Genomic DNA, 24,976 nt, shown 5'->3' with positions numbered 1-24,976 from the left:
TTGTCATTCACTGCAAAAATTGCGATTAACAGTTTGCAATGAAATCGGGGCTTGTATTTAACCAAGTGGTTCGATTATATGAGCTACTTGAGTTCACTGACTTGAAAAGTTAACTGCGTTTCAAGAGTAATATTTGCCCCCAAAGTGTTAACAAAATCATAAAAATACGAAATCTTGTTTTTTTATTTTTAATTTCAAGATTTTATTCTTAAATGAATTAAAAATGTACAAACTTGATGAATAATGTCATTTAAAATATTTAGCAATTTTGTTGGCTATTTTTTGTATAATTTTAGCAACTTATAGCAATTTTTTTTCTGAAATCCAGCAATTTTTGCTCTAGAGATTCTGGCAACACTGGTGGTAAGCGCCAGTTCAATTCACCACCGAAAAATATATTTGGGAATATCCGTCAAATGTTCAACCACGACCGAAAACAAAATCTTCATAATCATCGTATTTTTATACCCGCTACCCAAAGGGTAGAAGGGTATTATAACTTTGTGCCGGCAGGAAATGTATGTATGTTGTTTATTTTATGGTTGATTTAGGTTTTTAAAATACAACTAATTAATGTTTTAATCAATTTAATTTGTATGGGGACCCACCAAGTCATCGAGTTTTCGTCACAAAAACCGGACGGACGCTATAAGCGGCGTCGTTATAACCGGATTCTACTGTACTTGTATATACATATATTATTGATCAGCGTCAACAGCCGAGACGCTCTAGCCATGTCCGACTGTCCGTCCGTCCGTATGAAACACTGGATCTCAGTGACTATAAAAGATAGAGCTATAATTTTTTTTCGACAATATTTGTTATGTTTTCACGCAGATCAAGTTTGTTTCAAATTTTTGCCACGCCCGCTTCCGTCCCCGCAAATAAAAAAATTCGATTTTTTGGAAAAAATATTGCTATTTTCAGATGGAAGTAGCTGCCAGCCAAAAAAATTTTTTTTTTTTTTGAGCTTAGCAGATAACTTTGGATGTAAATCCATTGGGTGGAATTAATTTGCAACTTCCTATAGGAAAGATTTGGTCACTAACTAAAACAAAGAACCTTCTTTTGAATATCGCGTTAGACTTTTACTACTGTGCCCAACAACACATAACAGGAATCAAACTGTTATATATTGAAGCAGATTCAATTAATAAAATGTCAACATTTTTAATTAAGAAATAGGAGGATATTCCGAACATTCCAGGTATCAGAACAATACATTCCGTTTTTCCGATTGCAATGTTAAATTAAGCACAGCTTGGCCTATTCATTAAAAACCAAAATATTATAAAAGCTTCATTACGCTATTTCTTATTATTACTTATTATTTCTTGCTTTAAATGGTTTTAGACACATTAAATTGAGTTAAATCCATTTTTTTTTAAAGAAATATAAAGTTATTCATAAAAAAAAGTAGTGGTAAAAAAATAATTAAATAAAGCAATATGAAAAAATCGCGACCCGTTCGTTCGCACCCGGAACTTAATTAAATTAAAAATAAATAAATGGAGATATTTTCTTGGGAATATACTTGATAGAAAGCTATATGAGTCTATTTTAGAATATTCCGTCCTAATTCGCAGAAATTTGCATTTTACTAGATTAAGCCAAAGTAGACTTCCACTATAACCGGATTCTACTGTATATATATTCTTTATCAGCATCAACAGCCGAGACGATATAGCCATGTTCGTCCGTCCGTATGAAGCACTGGATCTCAGAGACTAAGAGAAAGAGCTATCATTTTTTTCTCGACAGCACTTGTTATGTTTGTATGCAGATCAAGTTTGATTAAAATTTTTGCCAAGCCCACTTTCGCCCCCACAAATCAACAAAAAACGAATAACAAGCGTAATTGGTAATAGTAGTTATGATTCCTGAAAATTTGGTTGCGATCAGATAAAAATTGTGGAAGTTAATTAAGAAATACTTTTGCATGGGCAAAAACGACTACATACTAGGGCTCTTAGTTGCTTTGGCTGACAATCTGGTATATTGTGCCTTCTATGGTATATTTTGAATGTGGTACTATATCGATATAACAAATATACTATTTGGTATATTTTTAGTATTTCTGTATTTTCGGTATATTTTGAAAATAATACCGCAAAATATTTTTCTTTTATTCAAAATGCGTAACGGGTATCTCGAGCACACTCGACTGTAGCTTTCTGACTTGTTTTATTATTTATTTATATTTTATCTACGTTCGGAACAATAAATAAATTTGTAATATCAGTGTTTGCAATAATAAAAGGTAAAACTTAAAGTTATCAGAAGTCAAGGCCTTGTCTTCTGATGCAGATACAGATGCAGCAAAGTAAAAAAATGTGTAACTCAAAAATGTGTAAAAATTCAAATATATTTTTCAATCATTAATCGACATTGCACTTACAAAATGCCGTGTCAAGAAACTACCAACAACTCCATCGTAGTTTAAGCTTACACAACTAAATTGCATATATGTATGTATTGTTGTAACACTTTCATATATCCACCCTCAACTCACACCCATATATTTCTGTTTGTCGGTGCTACTCACCACTCGCAGCTACCTGAGTTATATACCCAAAATCATTTGGGCATCGCGAGTGCATAATACAATTATAGAAGTCAATTGACAATTTTAATCCCCTTGCGTCTTGTAAGGGGTGATTATAGAGGTAGCACCTCTTGCAGACGCAATTACCTTCTATGATTGCATCATGGACGAGAGTACCTTCTACATATAATTGTATCGTAATCGCACTCCTGCTTTTGCCTTTTTGGCACCGGATCTTGTGCCTTTCGAGTGATTGTGTTTCGTGCAGCCGATCATTTTTTTACTCATGACGAATGGCTTGTGCCTTGTGAGTATCTGCCCACATTCTGAAATTCACTCGAGTATTTTCGCAGACGCGCGAGTGTTTTCCCCCCTTCTCTTGTTGATTTTATGCGTCGCTGTGGCTCATGGTTAGATTTTATGGCTATGAATGATTTTTATGAGTTGATGCTTTGACAAATGGTCAAATAAATAACTGCTGATTTTTCTTGAAATTACGGAAAATTGTATAAATATACATACATATATGCATTTACCATAATGGTATAAACTGAGGAAAATGAAAACCCTATAAATCCATAAAACAGACATATTTGCAATTCCTTCAAAATTTGGATTTTCCACATATCCTCTTGAATTTTTTAATTATTTAGGTAATATATAAAACGTTCTTTGTTACGTTTTTGGGTATCGTTTGTGCCTGCAGAGTTGGGGTCTTATCGATATAACGCGAGGCGATAATAGGGGTACGAAATGGCAACTCCAAGGAAGGGAGGGAGTTTTAAGTTGCCCCTCATGTTAACAATTAGAGTAAGGCTGATGTCAGAGTGCGAGCGAGAAGCGATGCGATAATATTGGGCGAGAACGAGCGATAAACCACTGCAACCCTTTTTATATGCAATCGCTCGAAAGATAGCAAAGTGAAAGCGAAGCGAGTTGCGAGTTCAAGCTAGAAAGCGAGAGCAAAGCGAGAGAGCAGTTTGCAACCTGCCATCACCATCTTTTAATAACTGAAAAATAGAACAATGTAGCTCGCTCTCGCAAAACTCTCACTCTGACATCTTCTCGCTTTGCTCATCGCTTTGCTCATCGCTTTGCTCATCGCTTTGCTTCGCTTCTCGCGCGCACTCTGACATCAGCCTAAAAGAGAACGTAAATTTTTTTCACTGGAGATTGGCATGTAGATTTTTTTGATCGAGGGGTTGGATAGAGTGCGAGGTTGGAGATGGTCCACCAAAAGAAAGTGCTGTTCGAAATTTGTGCTGGTGGCATCGTTTTTTTTTTGAAAGTCAGATATAACGTCCAAAAATTAACGGCGCGACAAACAACGGCGACTATCACCGCTGGAGAGAAGCCCGAGTGCAGACAACCATCGCAGCGAGGCGACGCACGGCACTTTAGTAACAACGAGTCACGAGGGACATCGCAATCATCATTGGTAGCAGATTGCTCGATCGAGCTCGTAATTGTCGTTAATTATAAACCATATAACTAATTTGACATTACATTCGCTGCTTATTCCGGAGTTTTTGAGACCTTTATTCATTTATTGACTTTCTCGCTTTGGTCAATTACTACTCATTTATTTATAATTTTTACTATGATTAGAGTAATAAACTATTATAGAATGAGACAAAGCAACCAAAAGATGTTTGTGCAAAACCAAAAAAAAAAAAAGATTTTAAATTGGTTGAAAAGAAAAGAAATTAAAAGTTAAAAGCAATTAAAGAATATTAAAGCAAGAGTAGGGACGACATACATACAAACCTACAAATTTACTCGCGGCGAGATTTACATATTGATATTTACAAATTCATATATATACATATATCTTCTATTACCTCACCCCTTAACCAATCCCAAGAGCTCTTAGGTAGGTCAAGCTAGAGAATTAAGCGACGTAAACATATATGTATATATATGTACATATACACAAACATGCGTATATAAATTAATAAATGAATATATACTAATCTCCCAAATGCGTAACATATAAAAGAAATTGTCCTTTACGCCGTTGTGGCTATATTGCTTCGCCTCGTTCCTTTTGCGCTATTTTGTTCTTTGTTTGTCATCTGTTAATAGTAAGTAAACGAATTAAATGTTAGTTAATAAGGAAAGATTTTAAATAATAACATAATTATACTTGCGACGGTGAACATGATCGTTTCGTGGGATGGGGGATGGGGAATTCCACAGCACTACGCCAGATGAGGAGCAGCCACTGCTGTAGCGGCCAACGCAAGGGAGATGGCGCCGATGTGGCCATCTCAAGTAGGGTGGTTACGCCAGGGTCCAGCTGTGGCCCTATTCAACAAGAAAGTGGATCAGTGAATTGTTTTCGTATATGATTGTTGTTCTTTTTCTTACCGTCGTCAATAGTTTTTATACCCGCTACCCATAGGGTAGAAGGGTATTATAATTTGTTCCGGCAGGAAATGTATGTATAAAGTATATATATTCTTGATCAGCATCAATAGCCGAGACGATCTAGCCATGTCCGTCTGTGTGTCTGTCCGTATGAAACACTGGATCTCAGAGACTATTAGAGATAGAGCTATAATTTTCGACAGCAATTTAAAATTGCGCGGTAGCTGTATATTAATAGCCTATTTCCACTGCACCAAAAACCTCGGTTTTTTTTCCGTTCAGGTCGAATGTTACGTTCGTCGGTGCGAAACGTAAAAAAAACTGAGTGCAGCAAAAAAAGCTATTACCTTTTTGTTTGTTTTCTTATTAGTGATGAGTTTTTCCGTTGTAAAGCAGCTGTTTTGTATCGATGGAGTTATCGATTATGCGGACCGCGGGCCAGGGATGGAACTCCACCTGAGTACCGATGACCCAGTCAGAGCGCCCCCAAGCTTAGCAGGCAATTTGAGCGATTTCGGATAGTTTTTTATGAGCATTTTATATCATAAAGTGCCCAAAAAAAGAGACCGGAAAGAGCGGTTTTTTCCGTAAAAAGGTCGTACTTCAAGAGGCAAATTTCTGAGTCTAATATGACTCTTTTTTGACACAAAAATAAATAATAATAAAGTATTGAAAACGCTCAGAAAATACTCATAAAAGTATAATTTTTAGGCACTTAAATCTCCACGAAAAAGGTTCATTTCAGACACTTAATTGATAGATTTTTTTGAAGTAATTTCAATCAATAAAATTTAGATTTTATATTTCTTTTTTATTTTTCTCAAAAAGTATACGAAAAATTGGAAAAATCTGAAAAATTAATTCTTAAATTCTATGCATATGTGTATTATTATATTAAAAACATGGAAATCTTACAAACTTTATCTTAAATTTTAACCCATATATGAACTTTTTGTTTTAAATTTCAGTTGAAATACTTTCTTTTACGTAATTTTAAGCACTCTGTTACACCTTTTTAAGCACGTCAGACTTACTCTTCAATGTTCAAACTAACTAAAATTGTCAATATTCGAACATTTTGGGAAAAGCGATCTGCACACCGTTATTTTAAGTGGTGTTTTTACTTTGTACTTGCTTACCGCTGCTCCGAATATGCTCACATATGAGCTCTTTTTGAGCCTATGTGGAGCAACCCCAAATTTGCTTAGAAAATGCTTTTATTTATTTGCCTACTCAGAAAACACTTTTAAAATCGGCTCATTTTGGACACATAATTTAAAGCAAGCAAATGCCCTCGGTATACATACCAGAGAACTGCAACGAGTATGATTAAGTATGAGCGAATACTCATACCCAAATTGCAATCAAATCAATTCAAACCATTAGTCGCAACGAGTTCGATTCAACTCAAGTACTTCCAGCGTCAGCTGATTTGATTTTACTCAAACCGATTTTCGCTCGGTAATCACAATCAAGTACAAGTATGGGCTGCTTCGGCTTGCATCAAACCCTTTGATACGATTGTTGCTAACGATTCATCGGGTTGAACTGTTGCTAAGTCAGAATTCAAGATATTTTTACTTGAGTATAATTGTTTTGATTTTAGTCATCTGTTGTTTACTCAAGTGATTAGGTTATGATGCGTGTGATAGAAATCTTTGATGAAATGTATGTTAAAAATGGTTTTAAGATAAAATGAAGCAAAAGTAGTATTTATAATAATTATTATTGTCATTTTATATTATATATTATACATTATAAAATTTGTTTTCTTATTGATTATTTATCAAATTTATTTATTTATTATAATTTAAAAATATAATTTTAATTTATATAAATTCAATTATCTAATTTATTTTTCTTTTTAAAAATTGAATTTAAAACTATTATTTTTAAAAAGTAGAAATTTCTAGAAATACATATATATGCGAGCACAAATACACCAGCCATATGTGTACTCGACACCGGTTAGCATTTATGTAAATCAATCATGTTTGATTATGATTGAATTTCGGGTATTGGTTGCGTTCGTAAAAACATCATGTATGGGCACATATGGCTGGTGCAAAAACATCGATGTTTCCCAATATCGATGTTTCCCAGACACAACATCGATGCATCGATATATCGAACAAAATTCTTGAATTTATAAAACGTCCAAAAATAAATGAAAAAAGTAAATAAATGTATTTCAAAAACAACTTAAAATGAATATAACAGAACACTATTTTCAGTTTCTTACAAACTAACAATTCATAAATCTCTATTTTTGTTCAAAAATAGGTGAATATTTACGTGTTTTGCCTGTGATGTCAAAACAGGCGACGTATCGATGTCACTCGATGTTGAAATTTTCAGGCCAACATCGATTTATCGTTGTTGGCTCCGTTTTTGCACCTCTACCGATTACTCGTGTTTGAAACTTGTTCGTCGGCATAGAATTGGAAAAAAAAAAGTTCAATACATATACCCGACGCAAACGGAATAAATCAAACAGAGTACTGAATCAGTACTCGAGTATGAGCAAAAATGTCTTACTCGTTGCAGTTCTCCGATATCGAAATATCAATATATCGATATTTTTGGAAAACGATTTATTTATATCGTAATATTGTTTGCCCAAATGAGTACGTGATATTTTTTTTTTATATTTTCAGATTTTTGTGCGTTGGTCACTCGGTGATCTTAAGTGAAGAAATTGCAACGCAGCGGTGAACGACCAAAACAAAAAAAAAATGGATTTCTGATAAAGACCATGACCATGATACAATTATACAAGGTAGTCTCGTCGGCAAAAGCTGGTACCCTAGTAATCTTGACAATGAGTGCGAGTGAAAGGGTCTCAGCGTAGTAGTGTGAGCGAGACGTCAATGAGATGTGCATTAACCTTTAGACGATGCAATCAATATTTACATATTTAGAAGCTAATATTAATGTCTCCTTGACATGTTTTTGAAATGTAAGTTGCTTATGAACCATATTAATAATATATGTGAGAATTATCTAATTCTCTAAATGTTTTAATTCTATCCGTGTCTACGGCATACATTGCAAAATGTCATTTTGCACAAGGGTTAATTTCAGAAAAAATTCGTCCGCAGACAACCTCTTGCGTCGAAAAGTGAACATACTTCTATGGCGACACCTTAGTTTCAATATTTTTTTGATTTAAAATTTCAGTCTTGCGACAAAATTGACGTGCATTAGCTTGTCAGCGAGGCAACTGCTCGTTGCAGAACTTCACATGCATTCACATACTATGTATGTAGATACATATGTACATACACGCATACATAGAAACGAAAGCAGAGCGCTACGAAATACGCTCGTGCTCATCGCTCCGCATTTGATCTGCGACTGAACTGAGTGTGTTACGCAGTGCTGCCAATTTGGATTTTTTCCCGTCAATACTGGCTTTTTTAAGGCTAACTGCGGGAAAAATTTGTGAATTGCGGGAATTGTGAAAAGCGGGAATTCTGACTGTTTTAGAGATTCAGTTGGCTTTTTCCCAACTTTTTTGTGTTAACACAAAAGTACAAAAATGCCTGTAAAATATCTGCAGAAGATATTAAATTATTTTTTTGCAACCTTTTAATGGAAAATTCTACTTGACCATTATTTGACTTCAAAGTGCTTGCAACAGCAAAAGCTCTTAAGCTTTTACGGTATCAGAAATGAATATTTGAACAGCACTCTTAAATTTACGATGTCTTTGTATTCATCAGCATTTACCGTGTTTATTGTATATTGGTTGAATTAAATTAAATTAATATGTCATACGCAAATGAGACAGACTAAGAAAATAACGATAAAATAATGGAAATCTTTATCTTTTGAACAAAAATGAACTTAATAAATTATTTTTTTAAGACAATTTTCTCTTTTTTGATACATTTTTTTTTCTTTTAAACAAAAATGAACTTAGCAAATTGTTATTTTTGTAGACATTTTTTCCCTTTTTTGATACATTTGTTTTTAACTTTTTTGGATTTTTTTTATAATTTTGTTGAGCTTTTTTCTCCATTCCTTCCGTCAAAACAGCTTTTTTTGCTGGTCATTGGTTGGCAGCACTGGTGTGACGTACGTCACACGTTAGAACTTCGAATTTTCGAATGAGCCGAAGAGGCTCTGGTGTTCGAATCGCAGCGCTCGGCCCGACTGGGATCGCCATAATTCTGTTTTTAAAGGTAGGTTTTTTTGTATGAATTGACGCATCTATGTATTGTATGGTTAGTGCCATTATTTTGACTGTTTGACATACCTATGTATTGGTAAGTTAGTGCAATAATTCTGTTTTTAAGTATGGTCATGCATGTTTCTAAAAAGTCGATAATTTAAGAAATGTCATCGATATTTTTGCAGGTCTGTCGCAATTTTGTCATTTTTAAAATATCACTTTAACGATATGTTCTGCTAAGTAAGATCAAAAAAAGAAACAACAATAATATACGAAAACAATTTGTGACGCACCATATTACGCCTCAATAAATATATAAATAATATATACCAGAGCCTTTTCACTCAGTCACTCGAAAACATACGGTCACTCAGATAGAGCCAGCTGTGCCGAGTTAACAGCGCATGAGCAACGTATGTATACAGAACCAATCGAGTTAAACAGCGCATGCGCAACGTAAGCAGCACCAATCGAGTAACAGCGCATGTGCAATGTAAGCAGCGCCAATCGAGTTAACAGCGCATGTGCAAATTTAGGCGAAATTAAAACAAAGCGAGTTAGCAGAGCCAAGACCTTGACCTAAATAAAAGCGAGAGTAAGAGGATTAGAATCCAGTGGTGCGTAGACCTTTGCTCGCGAGTGTCAAGAAAAGTGAAGTTGTCTTTTCCAAAAACTGCAAAGTGCAAATAACGACCACGAATTTCACCCCGCAGCCAAGGCATACTCTGCAGGTACGTTCAAGCTTGATGCTTGATACTTCCCAATTGTGTTTCGTGTCATGCCAAGACCGTGACTGCAAGACATTCCTGTAGATCGCTAGATGAATCTTCTTGTAGAAAGCTTCTTGCAATGAGTTTGGTGTACGCGCCCTCTTAGCGCAACGCGTAATTTCCCTAACGCCTACTTTTCTCAAAAAACTGCAAATTTACGTAAACAAGTGAAATTTTGTGTATCATGCGTCATTTGTTTTGTGAGTGCTGTACGAGAAAGTTAATTTTTTCCTGCGCGTCTTTTATAAAACAATCAGAGGTAAGTTGTTAATATTTTTAAACTGCTATTCTAATTGGATTTAAATTAAGAAATATATTTGTATTTGTATTTATATTTACAGTTCTGAGGACCACGAAAGAGATATGTTGGATGATAAAAATAGAAACTACAATGCATTATCCTGGGTGAAGAATATAGAAAACGGCGAAATAGATAAATTTTTTCTTTTAGCTATTAGATTATTTAGTTATAAGTATACGCGTATACGGCAAACTGAAAGGATAAATTCTTTTCTCATCTTGTGTCTAGACAAGACGTGAGTGGAAGAAAACTTGTATATTGTCTACTACTAAAACACAATTGGGAATTGTTTATACATTGCTTCCTCCCCGCTGCCCCCCCTTTCGATCATATGCGATTACGCATACCTAATTAGAATTGTTTTGCATAATCCCGTTAGAGTGCGACGACGCACTGTCTTTCGTTGTCTTTCTTTTCGCACAACGCACGGAACTTTACCGTTAGCTGTAGTAGTGTGACTACATACTACTACAGTCGACGATGGAATAGTGTGTATAGTGTAATTGGACCAGTGTGATTACACACATCAGTGTGATTACACACTAGCAACCATTTCACCTACGCCGCGCGTCTCGTTTTTCCTCTCATCAGCGCAAAGTACAGAATTCTTTCTTTAGCTGTGGTAGTATGACTACAAATTACTACAGTCAACGCTAGAATAGTGTGTATAGTGTGACTGTGCCAGTGTGATTACACGCCAACACCCGTCTCACCTACACCGTACCCCTCAGTTTTCGATCGTCCGCGCAAGACACAGAACTCTCCAATTAGATGTAGTAGCGTGACTACAAACTACTACAGTCAACGCTAGAACAGTGCGTACAGTGTGACTGGGCCAGTGTGATTACACGCTAGCAACCATTTCACCCACGCTGCGTTTCTCGTTTTTCTATCGTTCGCGCGAAACACAGGATCTTCCCGTTAGCTGAAGTAGTGTGACTACAAACTACTACAGTCAACACCGGAATAGTGCAACGAAATCAGTGTGCTTACGCACTGACACCCGCGCCGTACTCCTCGTGTGGTGGTACTGTGTCTATATCCGCCCAAAAAACAATGGCACATTTCAATCGACGTTGGACCTGAGGACAATCCCAGAAGTATGTATACAAATATTTTCGTTAATTATCCAGAACCCGTGAAATAATAAATAAATTCAAAACCAGCTACTGTCTTTCCTTTTTCATCGAGATCTCCGATCTTATATGTTACCCATTTCGGAGATTATTATATATGTATTTATTAATTTATATAAGCGTATCGCTACTTCGATTTCCGGTAGGTGAGCATCCATCCCGGTGGTCGTTCTCTAAATACGCTCTCATATCACGGTCCGGTTTACGAGTTCAGCGGCATTACTTTGGGGTGAATATATCGACGTGCGCATGTGAGTGATTCTGATGCTTTGATCATCGTTCTAAACGATTCGGAAATAAATTGTCGTCTGTTGTCGGAGTGTAACCCTCCGGCACTTCGAATTTCAAGAATACCTCGTGAACCAGGAAAAAAAAGTAAACTTGCAAAAATTATACACAACTATGAAGATACAAGCGTGCTCACATATGGATCAAGAAGTCGATGTAAAATTTCTGGAATGGGTGATCGGTAAGTATTTCTTTTCCAATGCCGGCCTGCGTTGAATAATTCTGTGATTTGGTCTCCTTGCAGGTTGCACATCCCCGTAAAAAGTCTTGAACATGCGCTTTCTGTATTAGACCAGTGAGTGAGTCTGGTATCCCCAGCTTCCAACTCGCCTGAACGCTCTCCAGAAATCATTTTCCAAATAAACTTTCTGTTTCAAATCGGGGCACATGAAGAATATTATCTACACCGACCTGTCGCCGTACGACAATGACAGCTTGACTAGACCCAGGATTGGACGGTTGGCTCCTGCAGCACATTGTAATTCATCTTGTCGACAAGCTCTCGACACCCTTGCCCCAGCTGACTAACAGACATGCCGGTCCACCGATGATAATATAAAAAAAGACTCAAGGATCTTTGTTCTTCACTCTTCGAACCGCTTCTTTCTCTCATAACGCTTCTTTCTTTCTTTCATAACGCGATTCGTGGCCTGCGAAAATTGTCAGATTGCGCACTAAGCACATCGGGTTTGCCGCACTGAAGCACTTCTCTCCAAGGACATTGGTACTGTCTCTGCAAAAATTCGTTGCGAAAGACAAAATCCTCCACAGCGTGTCTGGAATCTGCACCATCGAATCGAAAGTCCGCTTCAACTTCTGGTACGTTCGGTCTCTCGTCGACTCCGTTCCATCCTTAATTCATCTGTTCTTCCGTCTCCAGTATCTGGACGCATGTTGCCATGGGGATTCTGTCAGTTCACTGCGTGCGGATCGTACCCAACTTCAGGACTACTCGGTATATACTTCGAACGCGGCAAAGGACATTGTATGGTCGGCAATGGCATTAGACATCGATTTTGGCTGCAACGTGGCGGGTTCAATCGTCTCTGCGGCCGGATTACCTCCCGCACCAGCTTCATCATCTCCATGAACGCGTATCGACGTCAGAATCCCCTCCTATAAGTCGCGGCTCTGGTGGATGACTATGTTGGCCCGTATCCGCCGAATTGCTAGCTGCTGCCGTTCCTACTCAGGTTGCTACTGTTGGTGGGCACTGGAGTCTCTGTGGTTAAGCTCCCGGTTGAAAGGTCTTCTTCTCCAACAGTATGGGAATCCTCTGCTTACCTCCTACTAAATGCTGTAGATTCCCCGATGCTCCATATGTTTTACAACTCTCAGACATTTTTACAACTATCAATCTACCACTACGGTGAAACTCTGTCGTAAGCCAATTCACTAAAATATATATAATTATATATATATAATATAAATAGAAAATACTACTACAATAAATAAATAAATACGTACCCTTAGAGATAAATAAACGACTCACCACTCATGACAACAATAATTTGCCATTTTATTTTACATTAACAAGGAGGGGAGAGAAAAACTTCACACTCAGGCATGCTCCGGTTTTCACTTTTCGTTTTCGTTTTTAGGTGCTCCGGTTTTCACACGTGTTTGGTTATCGTTTTGCTATCGGAACGTTTCATTTTTTACTGCTAAAACAGCTGACTTGTGTTTTGGTTAAAAGTAAACAACGCGAAAAAATGTCTTTTGTATGTCCAATTTCGTGCGTGGATTGAACTCACTCAGGATTTTTTTATCCTGCATAGTTTATTTATGCTTCCCCTGAATGAAATATATTTGCCTTTTGTCTTTTTTGAAAAGAAAGATTTGAAACTTTCTTTAAAAAAATCAGTTGAACGGCAATCAGCTGTTTCCCACAAAAAATGGGGATGCCACCTTTTTAATGCATTTCATTCCGGTTATTCCAACAATTTTTTTTATAAAATGTTAACGCATAAGTAATTAAATTAAATAAATTAATTTTTAAAAAACATATTTTACCCAACTTCAACAAATTTGTCGCCATCCGTTTGATTATACAAGTATTTTTAACTTGCTTTTTCATTCTATCAAAATTATGGAGCTTAGGCGATAACTCATGGTGTCCGACTTATCGGTCGCTCACCAAAACGTAAATTGTTGTTGCCGACGGCAAAATTTGATATCCAAATTTGAGGTGGGGTCAGAAATTAGTCGTTTTAAAAATAATTACAAGCCTAATTGATCTGCTGGCCGGCTTAAAAGAACGACAATAAAACCAATGAGTCAACTACTTTTTTTCCTTTTGCAAATAAGATCCGATTTAATATAGAAAAAGGCATTTACTTTTCATTTCGGCAAGTCAAATTTTCTCGTTTTGCAATTCGAAAAAATCTTGTGAAAGTGAAAACGGGAGCACCAATTTTTTCGTTTTCGATTTCAAAACGAAAACTAACCATCGCTTTCCTTTCCAATTCGAACTATGAACAAACATTTAAGCACTGGTTAGATGCTCTATCCATTACGCTAGTGATGGATGGCATCCAAGGAGCGCTATATGAAAACTATTTCAATTCTGTCCATTCTGTTGAGTACGATTGGTGTCTGCTGTGTGGCATGTGCGGCGCAGATTCTATACCGATCTGGGTCACCTGTCGTCTATGTTGATAGCAAAACTTCAAGTCAGCACACATCCACTCAAAAGGAGACAGAACGAATGGTAAATCTGAATGACATAGAGAAATTTAATAGATAACAATGCTAACCTAATATCACAGTTTTATCGCAGGAGTTGATCGTAGTTGCCGATGGCACGTTGCAAACTTTTTACTACTTGAGTAAGAGTGACACATGCCCATCAACCACAAAAAGAATAGGCGCTATTATTGACAAAATGACATTAGGATTTGGATCCAACTGGAATGCTGTTCAGAGATGCGCAATTATGGGTCACTACCTCGTACCACACAAGCCATCAGATAATCGAATTTCAGTAGACATAGGGGCATGCACGACATCGATAAAAATATCTTTATATATATTCTTTTTTATTCGATTTTTACATTTTTCTTATCTATTAACATTTCATTTATTTACTTTAAATTTACGTTCTTTGGTTGAAAATATTTGGGAGATTTAAATGTATATAAATATGTTTTTCGCGTTACACGAAGGGTAAATAAAAAATAAAACAAACGATTTTATTTTAATTTTAATTGGTTGCTGTCGCAACAAGTTTATGTTTAGAATATAATATGGTCTTTATGTGAATGCAATAGGATCTTTTGAAAGATAGGGGAAATAATTACGAGAATGTGTCACGTACGAGAAATGAGTGTGGCAGTGGATATGTCACTCCCCCAACCTATATAAATTAGCTTGTCCTCAAGCGTTTAATTCAAGGTAAATAAGCGATATGTGGGCCCTCATATCTCACTCCCTGCGAGCTTCGGCAGAAGAAGTGCTTGGATTCCAGCGTCCTCTAACAAGGAATCCATGGTACGATCAGGAGTGTCATGACGCAACAGCTGCAAAGGACGCCGCCTACAGAAGAACACTGCAGGCTAAGGCGACACGAGCCATTGTGGATGGAATGAAGGAATGAAGCACTTAACTTCTACCAGAGGGTCAAGCGTCTGACCCAAGGATTTAAGACTGGTGAAGTGGCGTGCAGGGACGATGATGGAAATCTTGTCACAAAAGCAGAGGTCGTGCTGAGGTTATGGAGGGATCACTTCTCGAGTCTGTTGTCTGGCTCAAGCACAGACTCCGAAGACTATGATCCACGAGCCCCTATCTATGGCACTGATATTGAAGTGCCCATCCAAAGTCATATTGAAGTAAAGGGTGCAATCCAACGGCTTACAACAAGTCTGCAGGTGCTGCGGCCTTCTTCCAGTTGCATACAAGGTCCTAACGAGCCTATTGTGTGAAAGACTGAAACCCTATGCTGAAGCACTGATTGGACCTTATCAGTGCGGGTTCAGGCCTGGCAAGTCCACTGTTGACCAGATTTTCACCTTGCGCCAAATCCTGGAGAAGTCTTACGAAAACCAGATCGACACGTACCATCTCTTCGTCGACTACAGAGCCGCATTTGATAGCCCCCGGCGAGATCGCCTATATGCCGCCATGTCTGAGCTTGATGTACCAGCAAAGCTGACTAGACTTTGCAGAATGACATTGAGCAACACCATCAGCTCTGTCAAGGTAGGAAGTGGCCAATCCGAAACCCTTACTACCAAGTGTGGCCTCAGACAAGGTGACTCGCTGTCTTGTATACTCTTCAATATTTTAATGGAGAGTATTATAAGAAAGGCTGGTGTGCATCGGACGGGCACGATATTAACCGACAGATGTGTCCAGCTCCTTGGTTACGCTGATGATATTGATATCATTGGCCGCACCAAGCGTGATGTCACACGAGCCTTCGGGGCTATTGAAAAGGAATCAGCAAAAGTAGGACTAGCAGTGAATATGGAGAAAACAAAGTTTATGGTGTGCTCTAGCAGAGAATCGTGGCGTCTTGACTCTCAGCTGACTGCAGAGAACTATAGCTTTGGGTCCGTCAAGGAGTTTATCTACCTAGGCACTGCTATAACAAGCACAAATGATGTCAGTCTGGAGATTAAGCGGAGAATAACACTTGCCAACAGGTGTTACTTTGGGCTCAGTAGGCAGTTCAATAGTAGAGCTCTCTCTCGACGCACGAAAACCACACTCTACAAGACGCTCATTCTTCCAGTACTCCTATATGGTGCGGAGTGCTGGACAGTGACGCAGTCAGATGCAGCTGCTCTTGGAGTGTTCGAGAGAAAAATTCTTCGCAAAATCTTTGGTCCAATCTGCGTGGACGATATTTATCGCATCAGATACAACCACGAGCTGTAGGAGCTGTACGGTGATGTTGACGTAGCTAGTCGAGTGAAATCTCAAAGACTTCGCTGGCTGGGCCACATTGCCCGTATGGATGAAGACGCTCCGGCTCGTAAGGTGATTGATGCGGTGATTGTTGGGACACGAAGGAGAGGACGACCCCGAACGCATTGGCAAGACCAGGTGATGGTAACCCTGTCCACACTTGGTGTTACCAACTGGCGAAGGCGCGCTCAGGACAGAGATGCGTGGAGGCACATTGCGCTTCTGGCCGAGACCCGATAAAAGGGTTGTCATCGCCATATAATAATAATAACATAAGTGTGACTGGCTTTTCTGTAATTTCAAATTCAGCATTAGCACTTGTGTTCGTTTCATTTTTTCTTATATATTTTTGTATGATTGTGTTGAAAAGTGTTTTGATTTTCTTACTTGCTAAATATATAACAATAAGAATTAAGGTTAATACAATTGTAATTGTTGAATATTTGTAGATAATATTTTCCTTATTGTTATACAAAATCATTTCTTTTGTTTCGTTGTATGATAATGGCCTATTTTAGTTACATTGTATTCTGTAAACATAAGTGTTGTGAAATGTTGGGCTCCATTTGATAATTTTAAATTTTTTAATTCGATTGTACAATTAAATATTTTGATTATTCTATCCTTTTCAATGTAAATTGTTACAATTTTGGTTTAGTTTGGTGCGTGTTATATTCCAAGTTATTACAATACAGTAGAATCTGGTTAAAACGACTCCGCTTATAGTGTCCGCTTATTGCGACGAAAAGTCGATGGCTTGGTTGGTCCCCATACAACCTTATATAAAAGGGCCTCCGCTTAGTACGTCTCCGCTTTTAGCGACAAACCGCTTATACCGACGAAATTTTTCACAATTCAACCGGATATTGCGACAAAAAATACAGCGAAATAATGCCAACAAATTGAAGTATCAAACGACGCTGTCATAAATGTATGCATTTATCAGTGATTGGCACTCTTGCTTGTGTGCGTAGGAGCGACACAAAGGTTCTTTCATTCTCACTACTCTCTGTTAGTTTTAGCTGACGCCTTAGCTTATGCTAAGGAACATGCAGGTATACGATTTATTATGGAAAAACCATGCTATTAAATTAAATTTATAAATTTTTTGTTTTGTTTAAAAATTAATTTGCTTCATCTTAAAAACCAATTTCGAATATGGCAACCATAAAAAAAAACAAAACAAAAATAAATGTTGCTCCTTTCGGTTAGTGCGTCTTCCGGGTATAACGACGTAAAATTGTCGGTCCCTTGAAAGTCGCTATAACCGGAATCTACTGTATTTGGTTTTAATATTTGTATAAGGTCTTGTTTGCGATATTTATTGAAAGTACAAACTGGTGTTTCTTGTTTTATTATATTTGCAATGCATTCATTTCATTTCTTTGAAATAGTATTTGAAACAAAGTTATTAAAAAATGTCCCTTCAATATTTTCACTAATCTGTCATTTCCGTCTGGATATAGAATTATTTGGAAAGTTTTAACTTCGAGATTGCTAAGTGGTATATGAGACATCAGAAAACTTTCATTTGTAATTGGATTGAACCATGCTGAAGTTTTTATATCAATTAATTTTTCATGATTGAAATGAGCTATTTGATCATGTTTAAGTAGTTTCGGATTAAAGATACCTAAGCGGGTTAATTGTAGTATTTGCTTTTGTTAATTGCTTTCTTCTGTTAAAATTTTGATTTATAATGGGTGACTTTTCTTCCCCTGTTTGTTTCTTCAAAATGTTTATCATGTTTTATGCTTTCTTTTATGATTAAAGGTGTATAAAATTGTTTCAAATTTTGTTAATTTGTTTTCTACATCATCGTGTTTTATGGAACCTTTCTATGTCGGATATTCCAGTTTTGCTTGTGGTAATGTTAATTTTTATATTGTCTTCTTGTTACCAAATTTGCAAAGCTGCACTTTTAAATGCTGAATCATTATCTCCTTTTATATCTAAGGGTTTTCAAATTTCTCTTTTGGCTACTAACCAATCTCTTTGATGTTACGAATTTCGTATATATGTTACATCTATACAAGAAATAAATTGTATTTTATCGATCATATAGAAATCTATTACAAATTTATCTCTAACGTTAAGAACTTCAGGTGTTATTTCGAAAGTGAGTTTTGTGAGTCTATGTTCATTTTTAGCTATATCACAAACTTCACATTCATTAATTAAATTTTGTATTCATTTTTGATAATCAGGGTAATAGTATTTTACTTTGAACCAATTAATTGTTTTTCAATTCCTGGATGTAAAAGTGTTTTTTGTGTTTTAAATATCAATTCTTCCACTTCCGCCCCCACAAATCAATAAAATCGAATAACAAGCGTACCTTTAAAGCTAGAGTTGCGAATTTCAGTATATACAATAATAACTGTAGTAGTTATGATTCCTGATTTGGTTGCGATCAGATAAAAATTGTCGAAGTTATTAAATAAATACTTTTGTATGGGCAAAAACGCCTACTTACTAGGGGTCTTAGTATCTTGGGTGACAATCTGGTATATTGTGCCGTCAATGATATATTTTGAATGCGGTACTATATCGATATACCAAATATACCATTTGGTATATTTTCAGGATTTTTGCAGTATTATCGGTATATTTTGGGAAAAATACCGAAAAATATATTTCTTTTATTCAAAATGGGTAGCGGGTATCTCACTTTCGAGTACACTCGACTGTAGCTTTCTTACTTGTTTCAATTTAATTTGCGGTAAAATCCGCATAAACCTAGAAATGACTTGATTTTTTTGACGTTTACGGTATTGGAAAATGAACAATAGCTTTGATTTTGATTGGGTTTGGTGCCTTCCGTGGTAATTATATGCCCAAGAAATTCTGTTTCCTTTTTCATAAATTCATATTTGTCCAGTTATAGTTTCAAGTTGGCTTCTCGAAGCTTTGAGAAGACTTTAGAAAGGGATGATATGTATATGTTTCTCCAATAAAGTGGAGTAAATAATGATTTCATCTAGATATACAAGACAATCTTTGAAGATCAAGTCTTCAAGTAAGTTATTCGTACAGCGTTGAAAAGTCGCTGGAGCATTTTTGAGCCCAAAAGGGCATACGGGTGAATCCCTTAGCAAGATCGATTCTAGTAAAATGTTGTCTTTGCCAAATAATTAATTAATTTATCTAGAATCTCCATGTTAGGTATGGGAAATTTATCATCAAGGGTTATTTCGTTGTAGTCAATGACTAACCGGAATTTTTGTTTGCCTGAAATGTCTAATTTTTTAGGAACAATCCAGAGTGGAGAACAATAAGGGGATTTAAGCTTTCTAATAATACCCTGTTCCATCATCTCATTGACAAAGTGACAAAGTCTACTACAAAGACCGAAAAATATACATATGTATGTATTTTCCGATAGTTCGGTGATGCCATTTATTGTTTGGACTTTTATTGAATTTTTATTTACTTTAAAACCGAAAAAATTTTTTTAATGAGATTTATGGAAGAACCTGTATCAATGATACACTTTAGGTTTTCCGAATTCATTTTTATTTTTATGTAAGGAGAATTCTGCATTTGGGTCCGAGGCACTTTGATGAACATTTTCACCTGCCTCTATTTTAAATTGACCACTTTGGCTCTTTCTTTGTCTTTTTACAGGTAGGTTAGACCCAAGACTATTTGAAGTGTTTCCTGGATAATTATTAGGATTCTGGCTTTGAGCTTCTTTTAGCTTCTGTTCGAATTGCTGATGAAGGTTTTGATTACTTGAGCTTTGATTCAAATAATTATTTTGAGGTTTAGAATTTGACTGATCATTCGAATAAGAATTGTTGGGTGTATAGTTTGCATAAGATCTGTTATTATTTCTTTTATTATTGTTTTCACTTTTAGAGGTATTATGATTTTCATAAGATTCATAAACTCCCTCTTGTTGCGCAATTAATTTACTTATTGTAGTAATGTCAAAAGGTGGACTTGGGCTGTCTTCAGAGCCTCTCCCTCCAGCTGTCTGTCAATGGCTCCGAATATTACGATATTCTGTATAACGCATCTCATTGGGTACAATGATCGAATGAAATCTATCCTATTGTTGAATGCTGATAGGTTCCTCAGCTCCATTATTCAAGTGCGCTTCGGAAAGTTTAACGGTTTATAATTATGTTTTTTGCTTCCACACGTGGTGGTAAAAAAATAAAACAAACGATTTTATTTTAATTTACTTATAGATGAACTTTGGGGTCTCAAGAAAGCGGGCTTCGCGTCTTGTTTGAGAAAAGTGTCCTTAAAAACTGACTTTACAATATGTTGAGTTTGATCAAGAAACTTCTTATTACGACTTAGAGCTAACATATGTGTAATATTTTGTGTAAGTGTTCGTGTTTTAATGCTGAGTCCTCAAATTGCAATGGAAATTTTTAATTGATCTTTGGGCTTCGAAAGTGGCGTGAAATGGATCTTTTTGTTTGTGACGATTGGTCTTTGTCGCGACAGGTTTATGTTTAGAATATGATCTAGATAGGAATCTTTTGGAAGATAGGGGAATAATTACGAAAATTTGTCACGTACGAGAAATGAGTGTGGTAGTGGATATGTCACTATATATGTATATGTAAAAAGAATATTAAAATTGAATATAAATGTTACGTTTTTAGATATCGTTTGTGCCAGCAATGTTGGGGGTTATCGAAATATCGCGAGGCGATAATATCGGGTAAGAAATGGTAAATCCAGGGGAGGGAAGTTTAAAAACTGCTCCTCCTGTTAAAGATGAGAGTAAAGAAGAAAGCCAACTTTTTTCACGGGAGGTTAGCATGTGGACTTTTCTGAGTCGAGGAGTGGAATTTCGAGCGAGGTTGGAGACTATCGGCCTGAATATCGTACTAGACGATCTTGGCTGGGTTTTTTGTGTTCCGTCATCGAGAAGAGTTGAATCGAGTTCGAGTTGTACCGTTTACCGCCGTAAATAGAAATCAAATTTCAATTTAAATAAACCAACGCGCGCAACCAACGACAACAATCCCCACTGAACAGAAGTCCAAGCGAAGATAACCATAACGGCGAAAAGACACACGGCGCATTGACGACAAGCCACGAGGGACAAAAAAAATGTAGAAATAAATATTTTATATCTATATGAAATACGACAACACACAACACTGAAGATAAAAGAATCGTATTTAAGTGTAAAAAAAATAATATAGAAAAGAGAAAAAATTTGAAAACTCACTTTAAAACTAAACTTTAAAGACTAGAGTAAAATTTAACTTAAATAAAAATAAAGTCTATAAAAAAATTATATCAAATTAACAAATTAAAATTTATTTTTTGTAAAAATGACAGAGTAGGGACGACAAAACACCTTCATACATACATACATACCTAGAAATTTACTTGCGGCGGGATTCATATATTTATATTTACTAATTTATACATATGCATATATTTGCCATCCCTCACCCGTATCGCCCCTTCACCGACCACCAAGAGCTCTTAGGTAGGTTCAGGTTGACAATGAGTGTGACGCATCAAAGAAAAGTTGTCCTTTACGTCGTTGTGGCCGTTGTTGTTTCGCTCCGTTCCTATTTCGTTATTTGGTATTTTGTTTGTTATCTGTAAATAAATTAAATGTTAGTTAAAAAGGAAAATTCGTGAATAACATATTTGTAATTACGATGAACATGGTTGTGTGAGTTTTCTCATCATGGAGGGAAGGGGAATTCCACAGCGCTACGCCGGATGAGGAGCAACCACTGATGTAGGGGCCAACGCAAGACAGGATGGGTACGCCGGGGTCCAACTGGGCCCTATTCAAACATAAAATGGATCAGTAAGTATATTTATTGTTGTTTTCTTTGTACTCACCGTCGTCAATAGTTTGTTTTTACATTTCCTTTTGTTTTAGCTATTTTGTTTTGTTAGTGATGCGTTTCTTCTGTTTTAAAGCAGCTGTTTCGTATCGGTGGAGTTATCTATTGTGCGGACTGCGGGCCAGGGATGGAACTCCACCTGAGTACCGATGAGCCAGCCGGCGCGGCCCCAGGGAGGACAAACAGTCCGTAACATAAATTAAAAATAAATAGCTTACTTGTTTCATTTGGTTATTTTCTGCAAGTACTTAGAGTCCCGCCAAAATCTAAAGTGTGTTATTTAACACTATTGTGTTCCGTCGTGAGTCGACTGATGCCCGATTGGTTTCGCACTGGTTCCAGCTACTCGAAGCACCTGCGCAATGAACGTATTTTGGTGGGTTGACGAAAGGTTAATTTTCTTAAAATCCGCGACTAGGGCTTCCACAAAATTGCTCCTCCTTATATACATACATATGTATCTAAAAACGGATAATGCGCGCCTTGGCTAACATGACGTGACGTTTTGAAAACGAAAAAGGTGGTGCTCCCGTTTTCACTTTCACAAGATTCTTTCGAATTGTAAAACGAGAAATTTTGTCTTGCCGAAATGAAAAGTAAATGCATTTTTCTTTATTAAATCGGATCTTATTTACAAAAGGAAAAAAAACAAGTAAGAAAGTTACAGTCGAGTGTGCTCGACTGTGAGATACCCTCTACCCATTTTGAATAAAAACAATATATTTTGCGGTATTATTCTCAAAACATACCAAAAATACTACAAAAATACTAAAAATATATTTTGGGGTATTGTTCTTAAAATATACCAAATATACTAAAATACTAAAAATATACCGATTGGTATATCGATATAGTACCGCATTCAAAATATACCATAGGCGGCTCAATATACCAGATCGTCGGCCAAAGTAAATTAGACCCCTAGTAAGTAGGCGTTTTTGCCTATACAAAAGTATTTCTTTAATAACTTCGACAATTTTTATCTGGAGCAGCCAAATTTTCATAAATACTATAGTTATTATTGTATATACCAAAATTCGCAATTCTAGCTTTACAATTACGCTTGTTAATAGATTTTGATTTGCGTGGCGGAAGTGGGCGTGCCAGAAATTTGAAACAAACTTGCTCTGCATGCAAACATAACAAATGCTGTCGAAAAAAAATTATAGCTCTATCTCTTATAGTCTCTGAGATTTATGTGTTCATACGGACAGACATACAGACGGACAGACGACAGAAGAATATATATACTTTATGGGGTCGGAGATGCTTCCTTCTACCTGTTACATACATACATTTTCTGCCGGCACAAAGTTATAATACCCTTCTACCCTATGGGTAGACCACCAGAAGATCAATTAGGCTTGTATATATTTTAAAAACGACTAATTTCTGACCCCACCTCAAATTTGCAAATAAAATTTTGCCGCGGGCAAGAACAATTTTCGTTTTGGTAAGCGACCGATAAGTCCGACACCATGAGTTATCGCCTACGCTGCCATACCTTTGACAGAATGAAAAAGCAAGTTAAAAATACTTGTATAATGAAACGGATGACATTAAATTTGTTGAAGTTGGGTAAAATATGTTTTATAAAAGTAAATTTATTTAATTTAATTACTTAAGTGCTAAAATTAAAAAAAAAAATGTTGTTGAAATCACCGGAATGAAATCCATTAAAAAGGTGGCATCCCCTTTTTTTGTGGGAAACAGCTGAGTGCCGTTCAACTGATTTCTTTTAAAGAAAGTTTCAAATTTTTCTTTGCAAAAAAGACAAAAGGCAAATATATTTCATTCACGGGAAGCATAAATCAACTATGCAGGATAAAAATATCCTTATGTGAGTTCTATCCACGCACGATATACGGAAGGCATTTTTTCGAGTTATTTACTTTTGACCAAAACACAAGTCAGCTGTTTTAGCAGTCACAATTGAAACGTTCCGATATCAAAACGATGACCAAAAATTTGTGAAAGCCGGAGCACCCAAAAACGAATGTCTCGGTTTTGGTCCCAAAACGAAAACGAAAAGTGAATACCGGAGCATGCCTGATAGTCATTAATCGGTATTTGATATATTGGGCACATTTTGGATGGGGCTGGAACTGAGGTTATTGATCCTTTCCCCAAATACCTCTAAAACGCCACTAAAGAAATTTATGATTTTTTGAGGATATATTCTCACTCAGTTTTTTACGTTTCGAACCGAATTTTTTTCTTATGGGTTTTTCCATTGGGCGAACGTAAAATTCGACCTGATCGGAAAAAAGCCGAGGTTTTTTGATGGAGTGGGAATAGGCTATAATTAGTTAATATCTATCGATGTTGCGTTTTTTCGATAAACAACCAAAATATTAGCCAAAATAAGAATATGTTTTTGTACATATACATACATATGTTTTTTCTTTTAACTTTAGATGGTGTCGCGACATTTTTGTTTATGTTCATATATGTTCTTTAATTAATTTACCACATATTTGTGTTTTGCATCATATTAACGAACTCGTTTTGAAACAATAAGATTCCTGTAAAAGGTGGTAAATTTGATTAACAATATTCTTCATGCTTTTTGTTTTGTTGTATTAATTTTTTGGTTTCATTTACATTGCCATTAGGGTTGCGTGATATTTTAAAAATATCG

General features: G+C 36.3%; 3 long non-coding RNA genes across 9 annotated transcripts; 1 reads left to right on the top strand and 2 right to left on the bottom strand.

Annotated features, from left to right (window-relative positions):
• Positions 1 to 3,670: 3,670 nt before the first annotated feature.
• Positions 3,671 to 5,294, bottom strand: LOC132794942 (uncharacterized). 2 transcript variants are annotated; one of them, XR_009633388.1, is made up of 4 exons: positions 4,916 to 5,294; positions 4,692 to 4,852; positions 4,313 to 4,620; positions 3,671 to 3,685 (listed from the first exon to the last, which is right to left on the bottom strand). It is a non-coding gene; the product is annotated as an uncharacterized LOC132794942 (long non-coding RNA). The 2 variants fall into 2 exon arrangements; XR_009633387.1 differs by lacking the exon at positions 3,671 to 3,685 and having other exon boundaries at positions 3,838 to 4,620; positions 4,916 to 5,289.
• A 2,314-nt stretch (positions 5,295 to 7,608) lies between these two features.
• Positions 7,609 to 13,083, top strand: LOC132794912 (uncharacterized). Of its 6 annotated transcripts, XR_009633369.1 has the most exons (7): positions 7,609 to 7,874; positions 8,957 to 10,121; positions 10,204 to 11,263; positions 11,446 to 11,550; positions 11,649 to 11,768; positions 11,832 to 12,406; positions 12,468 to 12,561. It is a non-coding gene; the product is annotated as an uncharacterized LOC132794912 (long non-coding RNA). The 6 variants fall into 6 exon arrangements; XR_009633367.1 differs by having other exon boundaries at positions 11,446 to 11,768; positions 12,468 to 13,083; XR_009633368.1 differs by having other exon boundaries at positions 7,610 to 7,874; positions 8,957 to 9,823; positions 11,446 to 11,768; positions 12,468 to 13,083.
• Positions 13,084 to 21,795: 8,712 nt separating this feature from the next.
• Positions 21,796 to 22,516, bottom strand: LOC132794908 (uncharacterized). The gene is made up of 3 exons (XR_009633366.1): positions 22,331 to 22,516; positions 22,140 to 22,272; positions 21,796 to 22,078 (listed from the first exon to the last, which is right to left on the bottom strand). It is a non-coding gene; the product is annotated as an uncharacterized LOC132794908 (long non-coding RNA).
• Positions 22,517 to 24,976: the final 2,460 nt, after the last annotated feature.

Source organism: Drosophila nasuta, chromosome 4 (assembly GCF_023558535.2).
Source record: "Drosophila nasuta strain 15112-1781.00 chromosome 4, ASM2355853v1, whole genome shotgun sequence".
NCBI lineage: Eukaryota > Metazoa > Arthropoda > Insecta > Diptera > Drosophilidae > Drosophila > Drosophila nasuta.
This window is presented reverse-complemented; position numbering and strand designations above follow the sequence as displayed.